Source organism: Neophocaena asiaeorientalis, unplaced genomic scaffold (genome assembly GCF_003031525.2).
Source record: "Neophocaena asiaeorientalis asiaeorientalis breed wild unplaced genomic scaffold, Neophocaena_asiaeorientalis_V1.1 scaffold427, whole genome shotgun sequence".
Classification (NCBI taxonomy): Eukaryota; Metazoa; Chordata; class Mammalia; order Artiodactyla; family Phocoenidae; genus Neophocaena; species Neophocaena asiaeorientalis.
Genome location: NW_020172280.1, coordinates 3,452,719 through 3,464,255, shown reverse-complemented (window position 1 = coordinate 3,464,255; position 11,537 = coordinate 3,452,719).

Below are 11,537 nucleotides of genomic sequence, written 5' to 3'. Positions count from 1 at the left end.
CCTACATCACTATTAGTTTAGGAGACTTAATATTTAGATAGGGCTGTTTTAAAATTGCTATTAATTAGGTGCAGTCAGGTTCTCCTGTGAGCTCACGAAGTCTTCAGAGCCAGGGTGAAGGCTGTTTCTCGTTTAAACATTGTCAGGCTAAGAAGACTGATTTGATTGCTCCTGAATTTTGCATATGTCAGCATAGTAGAAGCTTAGTCATGCAAATCCCTATTACTTAGCATGTCCCTAGCCCAGAAATACAGAACTGCGTTTCCATATTTTATCTGTGTTTGTAGTTGAATGCATGCCTTCTATTGTGCTTTCAAAGAACAGATGTCAGGACAATGTTTAAAGCACATAACCCGAGTTTTGAAAAATGTTTTTTCTACTTTAAAAGAAAAAAAGAATCCACAGTAATGAATTCGGTCTGCCAGTTTGTATTTTCAGGGAATATTTTAACTGTTGAGGCACTTCCCAGCTCCTATCCTTTAAATACTGCCCTCAGATCGCCAAAGAAGGCCAAAGCCATTTTGGACTAACAGTTTCTTTTACTGACTCACCAGGACAGCAATATATATGTCAGTCTTTCAAGGGTTGAGTCTCCCTTAGAACTTCAGGGATCTGTGTTACATTCTCATTTTTTGAGCAAAATAATGCATGGGGGAAGCAGTAATGGACACACTTACTTTGAAGACCTAGATGAGGATGAACCAGAGACACGTGAGAGCTTGGGAGAAATCAGTTGTAGGGCCAGTGAGGGTTGGAAGAGGGCCGAAGGCCGAGGATGCACCATCTCTCTGGGGGAAAACGGTGGGTGAATTGGCAGGAACTGAAGGAGTAGTGGGTGGAACAGATGGTCCAGGGTCGGGAATCAAGTTCCATTCTGTGTAGGGTGGCGATAAAGGGTATTCAAACAGGGAAATGAAGCAGGAGGCAGAGCACGCCCAATAGGAGGGTGTATAAAGGTCACGAGCCTGTTTGCCCACACCTGGCAACAATCTGCAGCATTTGTCTGAATGCAAAGCATAGTAAGATTGGAACAGTTCCCAGCAGGGACAGGTGAGGTTCCTTACCTTATCATCTCACAGAGATACAGTTTATGGCAGGGAAGAAGGTTAAAGGCAGGGAAACTGCAGTCAAAAGCATGGAGCTAGAATAGACTTTTGACATTGACTAGAATAGTTCTCTCTTTTTGGAGGTGAGGGACTAAAGCCTCATTTAAAATGTAGGTTAGGGCTTCCCTGGTGGCACAGTGGTTAAGAATCCACCTGCCAATGCAGGGGACACGGGTTCGAGCCCTGGTCTGGGAAGATCCCACGTGCCGCAGAGCAACTAAGCCGGTGAGCCACAACTACTGAGCCTGTGCTCTAGAGCCCATGGGCCACAACTACTGAGCCCATGTGCCACAACTGTTGAAGCCCATGCACCTAGAGCCCATGCTCCACAACAAGAAGGCACCGCAATGAGAAGCCCCCAACTGCAACGAAGACCCAACGCAGCCAACAATAAATAAATAAAATAAATAAATTTGTTTTAAAAAAATTAAAAAATAAAAAAATTAGAAAAAGGTAGGGTTTTAAATAATTAATTTATTTTGGCTGCGTTGGGTCTTCGTTGCTGCGCACAGGCTTTCTCTAGTTGCAGCAAGCGGGGGCTACTTTTCCTTGCGGCGCGTGGGCTTCTCATTGCAGTGGCTTCTCTTGTTGTGGAGCACGGGCTCTAGGCACGTGGGCTTCAGTAGTTGTGGCACGTGGCTCAGTAGTTGTGGCTCATGGGCTTAGTTGCTCCGCAGCATGCGGGATCTTCCCGGACCGGGGCTCGAACCCGTGTCCCCTGCGTTGGCAGGCGGATTCTTAACCACTGCGCCACCAGGGAAGCCCAAAAGGTAGGTTATTTAATGTCCCTGGGCCTCAGCTTGTCTGTAAATTAAAAGACTCCATTAGGAGCCTGCCATAGTGCTGGCACAGTGGCAGGACCCAGAGTCAAACCCAGACCTGTCCACTGCACTGTACCCACGTCTAACCTCTCTTAGGACTGCTCTGCAAATTAGCACTCGTCCATATCGGGGGCGGGGAAGATAGACAGGATGTGGTCTAAAAGGCATGATGCTATGAAGGAGCAACAAGCGAATAATTTTAGAAAAAGACTCTCCAAGTTATCTGTATAGTGAGTGGCTGTCAGGTGTGGGAGAAAAGTTACAAGGAGGAGCAGCACAAGTCTGGCGCTTGAACCAAATGCTTCTGCCCTTCATTATTCTTTGAGAAACGGTACCTGTGGGATACACATGAGAATATGGTCATGGGATTCCTCTATCCAGAAAAACAAAGTAGCAAGGTCTTCAAGAAGAACCCTTTTTTGTATCCATTGAAGGAGGAGTAAAGCAAGTGATTTCAGGGGCGTCTAAATGAATCCCTAACCGGGTAGAGACTTGTTTCAGGACCAAGCTTCACAGGGGTAGGAAGTGTGCAGGGCAGGGAATGAATGGGCAGCAGGCACTGTGCCTGGTCGACAGCACAATCGAACTTGATTCCTGACCCTGGACCATCTGTTCCACCCACTACTCCTTCAGTTCCTGTCAATTCACCCACCGTTTCCCCCAGAGAGTTGGTGCATCCTTGGCCTTCGGCTCTCTTCCAACCCTCACTGGCCCTACAACTGATTTCTCCCAAGCTCTCACTTTTCTTGTGCGATTTTTTCCTCTTGACCATTCACTTATTCAGCAAGAATACATAAAACATCTGCTGCATCTCCAGAGCTGCAGGGGACGGAGGCATTCAAGGTAGGTCGCTGCCCTTAAGAAACTTATGCTCTATAGAGAATCCAAAACATATACTCGAAGTACTTGGGAAATAATTACCAGGTAGCTCACAATTTCTCCTCCTTTGAGGTAGAAGATCAAAGGGGCTGAGTTACAACAGGTCATCGTGTTGGTGCCTGTCTGAATCGCCCAAGTGTTCCAGAGGAGCCAGGACTCCGTTCTAGTGGCTCTTGGCTTTCCCTCCCCTCCCACCCCCCCGCCCTGGACTCTGTGGCCTCACGGAGCCTGGAAATTACAGCCCTGGCTCTGGCTCACCAGGATGTCATAAAGATGGGCAAGACAAGTCTGTCCTGCACCTTCCACCCTTTGACAGAAAGGCACCTCTAGAGATGAATACAGGGTGTTAATGCTGATTATAGCAGTTTCGGTTTACATTTCCATATGCTAGACAACCTAATCTACCCTGTCTAAACATGGAAATCCTGTAACTCTGCCCAACTCATCACTCCATTAATCCACTTAACCCCTGGCCAATACATAATCTAAATATTTAATTTTGTCTATTTGTTATCTGTGTTTATTCCATGTTAATTCATGGTCTGAATCTCCTCTGTTTATTCATTTCAGTGGAATCTAATGTCAACTAGGAGTACCCCAAGGAGGGGAGGGAGTGTGTCATATCCATTTCTTTCTTTTTCGGTACCCAGTACTGAACTTGGCACACAGTAGGAGCTTACCAATTGCTTGATGTTGAAGGGCAAGAAGCTCTCAGAGTAATTGTTCTCTTTTCGGCACCTACAGAGAGATCTTTTATTGTTGCCATGGAAGAATCTTGTTGTTTCAAACGCCGGCCCCAGTGCCTGGCGCACAGTGAGGATTTAATGAGAAGTTGGATGAATGATCTTTGATCAAACTATGACAGCAGTAGAGTATAAAAAAAGAGGATTAGGGGCTTCCCTGGTGGCGCAGTGGTTGAGAGTCCGCCTGCCGATGCAGGGGACACGGGTTCGTGTCCCGGTCTGGGAAGATCCCACATGCCGCGGAGCGGCTGGGCCCGTGAGCCATGGCCGCTGAGCCTGCGCGTCCAGAGCCTGTGCTCCGCAACGGGAGAGGCCAAAACAGTGAGAGGCCCGCGTACGGCAAAAAAAAAAAAAAAAAAAAGAGGATTGCTCTAGAAGGCAGGAGACCTGGAAGCTGTTTTTGGTTTTGTAAGAAGCTGGTATATGAGGTTGGTCAAGTCCTTTAAAGCCCCCAGGCCTCCGTGTTCTCATGTCACATGGACAGATCGGATTAGGTGACCTCCAAGCTGCTTTGACTCACGCTCTGTCTGGGTCTGGGTATCGTGGTCTCGGGAGAGGCACAAGGTGGGGTCACAACCTGCTGGAATGAGCACTTCTTCCCATCATTGGCACTCAGGGATCAGGGGAATGGGCAGTGAAACAGGGTGCCTACCCACCTCTGAGCCCCCCTCCTCACTCTCACTGTCTGTCCCTTACAGCCTGGGCTTGGGACGCCAGACATCTGCTCATTCCATCTGCATCAGCTAATGTTTATACCGTGCCCCTGGAAGCCTGGGCCTGGAGTCACCTGGGGGAGGACCTGTGCAGAGAGGGTGGGGCGGGGGTGTGTGTGTCTTGATTATGCTGAAGCCTCCATATGGACTGTGTTGTTTCCCTGCAAAACCCAAGCATGTGGGAGGTAGAAGGAGAGTGAAGGAGGTCCCAATTTATTGCTCAGTCATGGTTATTTTCACTCTTGGCTGGTTTAGGGCATTTTTCTTAATGTATTAGGGTCACAATTTTATCGACTTCAAGGATGCTTGAAAGCTCTGTGTGTGTGTGTGTGCGCGTGCGCGCGCGCGCGCGCGCGCGCGAGAGAGAGAGAGAGAGAGAGAGAGAGAGAGAGAAGAGAGTCTGTGTTGAGTTTCTCTATTTTTTCTCATGAATTTTTTTTCCAGTAAAAGTTTGATTTTTAACCTAAATAATTAACCATCCTAGCTAAATGTGATTTCCTTCTCATAGATCATTACACCTGTCACCATTCTATTATGATTAGTTTAATTTGCCTAGATCAAAAATTAGGATCTGATTTAGCTACTTTTAAGAGGCTCCCTCTAAACTATAATGGAAAAGAATCAGAAAAAAAAAGAATATAGACATACACATATATATATAAGTATAACTGAATCACTTTGCTGTACACTTGAAACTAACACAATATTGTAAATCAACTATACTTCAATTAAAAAAAAAATAGGCTCCCTCACCTTCTACTTCCTCCATGAATCCACATTGCTGGATTCCTCTGTCTTTAATAATAAAAGTACCAAATCCTATTTATTAAGCACTGTGCCAGGCCCCATGTTGAGTAGTTTATATAACTTGATGTAGGAAACTGTTCCATTTTACAGATGAGGAAATTAAGGTTCATGGAGGTTAATTGGGATTTAAACACAGGTTTGCTGGATTTGTTCATCTCCTGCAAATTGAGTCCTAAGAAAATAGGATTTAAAGCATGTTTTGGAGAGCCATCAGCAGGGTGAAAATGTACATGAGTTGAGAGTAGCAAAGTGGGCAGGCAAATTTAAGGCTCTTAGGCATGAAGGCTGCAAAGAAGAAGAGAAGACTACATTCAAAGAAGATTTTTTTTTGCGGTATGCGGGCCTCTCACCGCTGTGGCTTCTCCCGTTGCGGAGCACAAGCTCCGGACGCACAGGCTCAGCGGCCATTGCTCACGGGCCCAGCCCCTCTGCGACATGTGGGATCTTCCCGGACCGGGGCACGAACCCGTGTCCCCTGCCTCGGCAGGCGGACTCCCAACCATCTGGGCCACCAGGGAAGCCCGAAAGAAGCTGTTTTAATGCTCTGTTGTTTTTCCTGGTCCCTAGTGGTCGATCGAGTCAACTTCAGGTCTTAGGAAATAATGGTTTTTACTGTTGCTGCCGTGATACATGTTTCAGCATTGGAAAACTTACCCTCCGGAGGGTGCAACTTCTGATAGTGTTTTAGTTCATTCATCCACAGTGTTAGGCCCTGTGCTAAGTGGTTTCAGGAGGAGTAACACCTACTCTCTCCCCCCAGGCGCTCACAATTGAGCCCATCAAGGTTCCTCAGCACCTCCCTGGGTTAAGAACATGGTGCCTAGTCATGGGTGTGTGGCCCCTGTGGGCCTAAGTGAATCTCAAGCTACACAAGAGCCATAACCCAGTTCTCTTTCTAAGCTCAGAGTCCTGCAATGACCCAGATACAGCTAAGTGAGTGATTTCAAGTTTACCCAAATTCACGCACTGCTGGTGTCGACTGCAGAGCAATGATTACTTTTTTGAATGTGTCCCATTCAACAGCCATTCAGTAGTAACTTGTTCTACAGCCCCTGACAATGCTTTCTGTGTTAAATTATGCTTTTTGAGGAAAGAATGGTGTCAAGGAATGTCCAGGGTGGTACTTATTTTTAAAATCATTTTTTGATGGTTGTGGAAAAGAAGTCAAAATTTCCTAAGTCTTGAACTGTTTCCATGATTCTTTTTTTTTTTCTACTGACTTTTCCCCTCTGACCTCTTGGAAATAGCAGGAAGGGAAAGGAATGTTAGGAGAGCAGTTTGAGGGTGATAGAGGTGTGGTTACATGTATAGCCAGGGGACAAATTGGGCATTTAAATTAGAAATGATTCTGAAATATTGGCCAAAAATTTCTTATTTATAATAGTCTATTTTTTTTTTCAGTTGTATTTCATCAAGAAAGGTGAGAATGATTGAATTTTTGGTTCAAGAGAATTTATATAAGGAAAATTGTTTCATTATTCCTATATATAAGCATGTGGGGAATGGTTCCCTATGGTGGTATGAAGAACTGGTTCTAAGACATTGGGTGGGAAACTTATTTGGGCAACATTTAGATGTTTGTTTTGGTTTTGTGTCTATGTGGATGGCTCTGGGGACAACTTGGCCAAAGGACACTTACAGTATTTCTTCCTATACAGAGGATGCTAAGAGACCATGCAGGAACTCCTCTAAAGCACGAATGGGGCACAAGGCCTAAAGAGAGGGGACTCAGGGTTTGCTTAAGAAACATTGATTTGGGGACTTCCCTGGCAGTCCAGTGGTTAAGACTCTGAGCTTCTACTGCAGGGGGTGTGGGTTTGATCCCTGGTCGGGGAACTAAGATCCTACATGCTGCATGACGTGGCCAAAAAAAAAAAAAAGAAAAGAAAAAGAAACATTGGTTTTGGAGCTGCTATGTGCCAGACGTGATAGGTTCTTGACAAATTGTTAAATAATTGTTTGGTCAAATGACACATTTTCCACTTCAGTGCTCCCAATCTGTCCATCAATGAGAGGTAAAGCAAGACTGAGTCACTGATTAGTTTCTGTGAATAACAGTCACACTGTAATTTTCATATCTCTGAGCCTATTTATTTTGAATTTTTGAATTTTATTTTATTTATTTTTTATACAGCAGGTTCTTATTAGTTATCTATTTTGTACACATCAGTGTATACGTGTCAATCCCAATCTCCCAGTTCATCACAGCCCACCACCACCACCACTTTCTCCCCTTGGTGTCCATACATTTGTTCTCTACATCTGTGTCTCGACTTCTGCCCTGCAAACTGGTTCATCTGTACCATTTTTCTAGGTTCCACATATGTGCGTTAATATACAATATTTGCTTTTCTTTTTCTGACTTACTTCACTCTGTATGACAGTCTCTAGATCCATCCACTTCTCTACAAATGGCCCAGTTTAGTTCCTTTTTATGGCTGAGTAATATTCCATTGTATATATGTACCATGGAATATTACTGAGCCTATTTAAAGACCATGGAACCTTGCTTTCGGAAACAAAAATGCACAGATACAGGTCAAAGCCTTAAACTCTGGCATGCTGATCGACTCAGTAATTTTGCCTGTAAAATTTATCCTAAAAATAATAGTCATAGGTGTACCCAAAGCTTTAGCTGCAAGGATGTCTAGCTCAGCATTGTTTATAATACTGAAAGTTGGAAACTACTTAAATGCCCAGCAATAGGGGGTTGGTTCAATAACGTGTGATAAATCTACATCGTGGGATACTATACTATCATTTAAAGTAGTGCTGAAGAAACTTGTGTGACAGGGAACAATGTTGACCCTTAAGAAGAAAACGATTGAGGGCCTCCCTGGTGGCGCAATGGTTAAGAATCTGCCTGTCAATGTAGGGGACACGGGTTCGAGCCCTGGTCCAGGAAGATCTCACATGTCGTGGAGCAATGAAGCCTGGGTGCCACAACTACTGAACCTGTGCTCTAGAGGCCGTGAGCCACAGCTACTGAGCCTGCGTGCCACAACTACTGTATCCTGCATGCCTAGAGCCCGTGCTCCGCAACAAGAGAAGCCACTGCAATGAGAAACCCGCGCACCACAGCAGAGAGTAACCCCTGCTCACCGCAACTAGAGAAAGCCCGCGCGCGGCAACAAAGACCAAACGCAGACAAAAATAAAATAAATAAATATTTTAAAAAAGGAAAACGATTGAAAAACAATATGCATATTGTATTGTCATTAAGGAATTTATAGTCACACATAGAATAAAGACCATAAATTATGTGGCAAAATGTTAATGGTTGTCTTTGGTTGGTGAGATTATGGGTGAAGTTCTCTTACTTTTGAGTATTTATAATGATCACATTTCTTTTGTAGCCAAAAAAAAAAAAAAACTTGAAAAAACTGCATAGAAAAGCATTCAATGAAAATCTCTTTGTATCAATAGATGAAAAGCTCAGATAGATGAGTGGCTCTACATTACCCTCCAGCAGCTCAATTTGATTGTAACTCAAATGGTGATAACATATGTTTAAGATGTTATGAAGGGAAGATGTTTGACCTTGGAGTCTCTATATTTTCTAAAATCCAGAGTTTAATGTTGATTTAAAAAAAAAGTTACCTGGAAACAATTTTTCTTCCCTTACAACTCTGAAAAGCACCCAGGAGTTAACTCAGCTCCAGTCAGGCAGGTAAATGGTCATGCATGCAGCTCTCATGATTATACCTAGTGCAAAGATGGTGCCGGTAATATGACAGATGCTAACAGAGAAGCAGAGAAGAATAATTTTGTTGTATCAAATGTGTTATTTAAAAAAAAAAAAAAAAATGTGTTATTTTAAAAATCTTTATTTTAATTTTTAAAATTGAAGTATAATTGATTTACAATATTATATTAGTTTCAGGTATACAACATAGTGATTCAATATTTTTATACATTATGAAAAGCTTACCACATGCACGTGCTATTTTATTTCCTTTATTTTCAGGACATGAAATGGCAATTCTCACAAGAACTTCTAAACAGAGAGGTATTTTTGAATGTACCATATGATTCTGATGTTGCGTTTTCATGAAAAAATGTTTTAGCAGGTGTCAACTGCAAAGCCAGTATTAATGGACTTATTATAATGAGAACCCTCTTTTGGTAGGGGGACTACGCTTTGTTTCTTTCAGTGGGGTTTTTTGGATGGTAGGAGAGGTGCAGAGGCTGACAGATGTTTTTAGTAGGGCTGGGGGGTAATTGTACCCCACTTCCCACACCTTACTCTAGTTAAGAGTAGGTGTGGTTCACTATTTACAACAGCCAAGACATGGAAGCAACCTAAACGTCCATTGACAGATGAAGGGATAAAGAAGATGTGGTATGTATATACAATGGAATATTACTTAACCATAATAAAGAATGAAATAATGCCATTTACATCAACAGGGATGGACCTAGAGATTATCATAAGTGAAGTTAGTCACACAGAGAAAGACAAATGTCATATGATATCACTTATATGTGGAATCTGAAAGAGATGATACAAATGAACTTATTTATGAAGGAGAAATAGACTCACAGACACAGAAAACAAACTTATGGTTACCAAAGGGGATATCGAGGGGGTGGGAGAGGGATAAATTAGGAGTTTGGCATTAACATATATACACTACTATAGATAAAATAAACTACAAGGACCTACTGTATCGCACAGGGAACTATATTCCATATCTTGTAATGACGTATAATTGAAAAGAATCTGGAAAAGTATATATATATATATATATATATATATATATATCTGACTCCATTTACATCAACAGGGATGGACCTAGAGATTATCATAAGTGAAGTTAGTCACACAGAGAAAGACAAATGTCATATGATATCACTTATATGTGGAATCTGAAAGAGATGATACAAATGAACTTATTTATGAAGGAGAAATAGACTCACAGACACAGAAAACAAACTTATGGTTACCAAAGGGGATATCGAGGGGGTGGGAGAGGGATAAATTAGGAGTTTGGCATTAACATATATACACTACTATAGATAAAATAAACTACAAGGACCTACTGTATCGCACAGGGAACTATATTCCATATCTTGTAATGACGTATAATTGAAAAGAATCTGGAAAAGTATATATATATATATATATATATATATATATCTGAATCACTTTGCTGTACACTTGAAACGAATACAACATTGTAAATTAACTACACTTCAACAAAAGAAGTTGTGGTTCTTGACTAACTAGCTGGATGGAAGAAGAATAGGTTGTATACTAACATAACAGTTAGTATTTCCATAGCATTTTGCTTCCACGTACATTATTACATTCAATCCTTTTCACAACCTGTGAATATTATTATTTAGAAATGAGGAAAGTGACTTGACTCATATGGAAATCTGCAAGTGATGTAGCTGAGATTTAAACCCAAGTCTCTGATACCAAATCCTATTCTTTTCCACAATTTTCTGTTGGTTGGAGTCTCGTTAGGAACAAAGTACTATATTTGGCCAGCAATTCCCTGGGTTAAGTTGACATGGTTAGCTTTTATGGGTTGAAAAGTAATGTAATAGATATTTCTTTTACATGGTATGGTATGTTTTAAATAATTATTTTTAGATCTTTTTCATATACTTATTTTCCATTATCTTTAAAGGTAAATATTAATGTGATATTACTTTATAATTTGAACAAAGCTTTAAACCTATAGCATCCCTAAAAACAATTGCAAACATTCTTAATGGAGTGAATTTTTAACCCATTTTGCAACTTGAGAATCTGTGATTGGATAAATAGATAACACTCTGATGGCAGATAGTGGAAATAGAAAACATGCATCTTGAGTACCTAATTCCATGTGAGAAAGTATCCATTTGGCAGAGTTACAGTAGATTTTCTGTGATTGAGAATCAGTTTGGATAACAGATTTAGCGAGTAGTGAGGGGTTATAGTTGGACTTCTTGAGAAAACTCTACATCTTTACAGTGACATCCTTTTTGGAAATGGATGTCTCTAGGGAATTGACACACATAATCTCACTACTCCCCAAATTACTTTTGAGGGCTAGACATTCCCTTTGTGTCACTTATTACTATCATTATGACAATGACAGTGTTAAGGAGGAATTGAGGCCCTGAACTGAGGTGAGGTGTTTGGGGCCACATAGGTAGAGAAGGCTCCTGGCGTATACTCTGGATGAGGATGTTTAGGACCTGGATGGTAGATGACTTAAGCACTAGAGTCTTAGGAGTGGAAGACAGCCTGGAGGAATGACCCTCAAACTTTATAAGGGTGAGGACCCCTTGTTAATATCAAAGAATTTAATGAGCCTCATGTGATAGTCATTATACTTTTAATTATCTTATTGTTGGAAACTACTTGGCATTGCAAACCACTTGCAACGTCCTTGAAATTACCTCCCTGGCCTACGGAGTAGGAGCCATTGGAGAAGATCAGGGGACCCTGGCTTTTTGGTGCCCCGATAA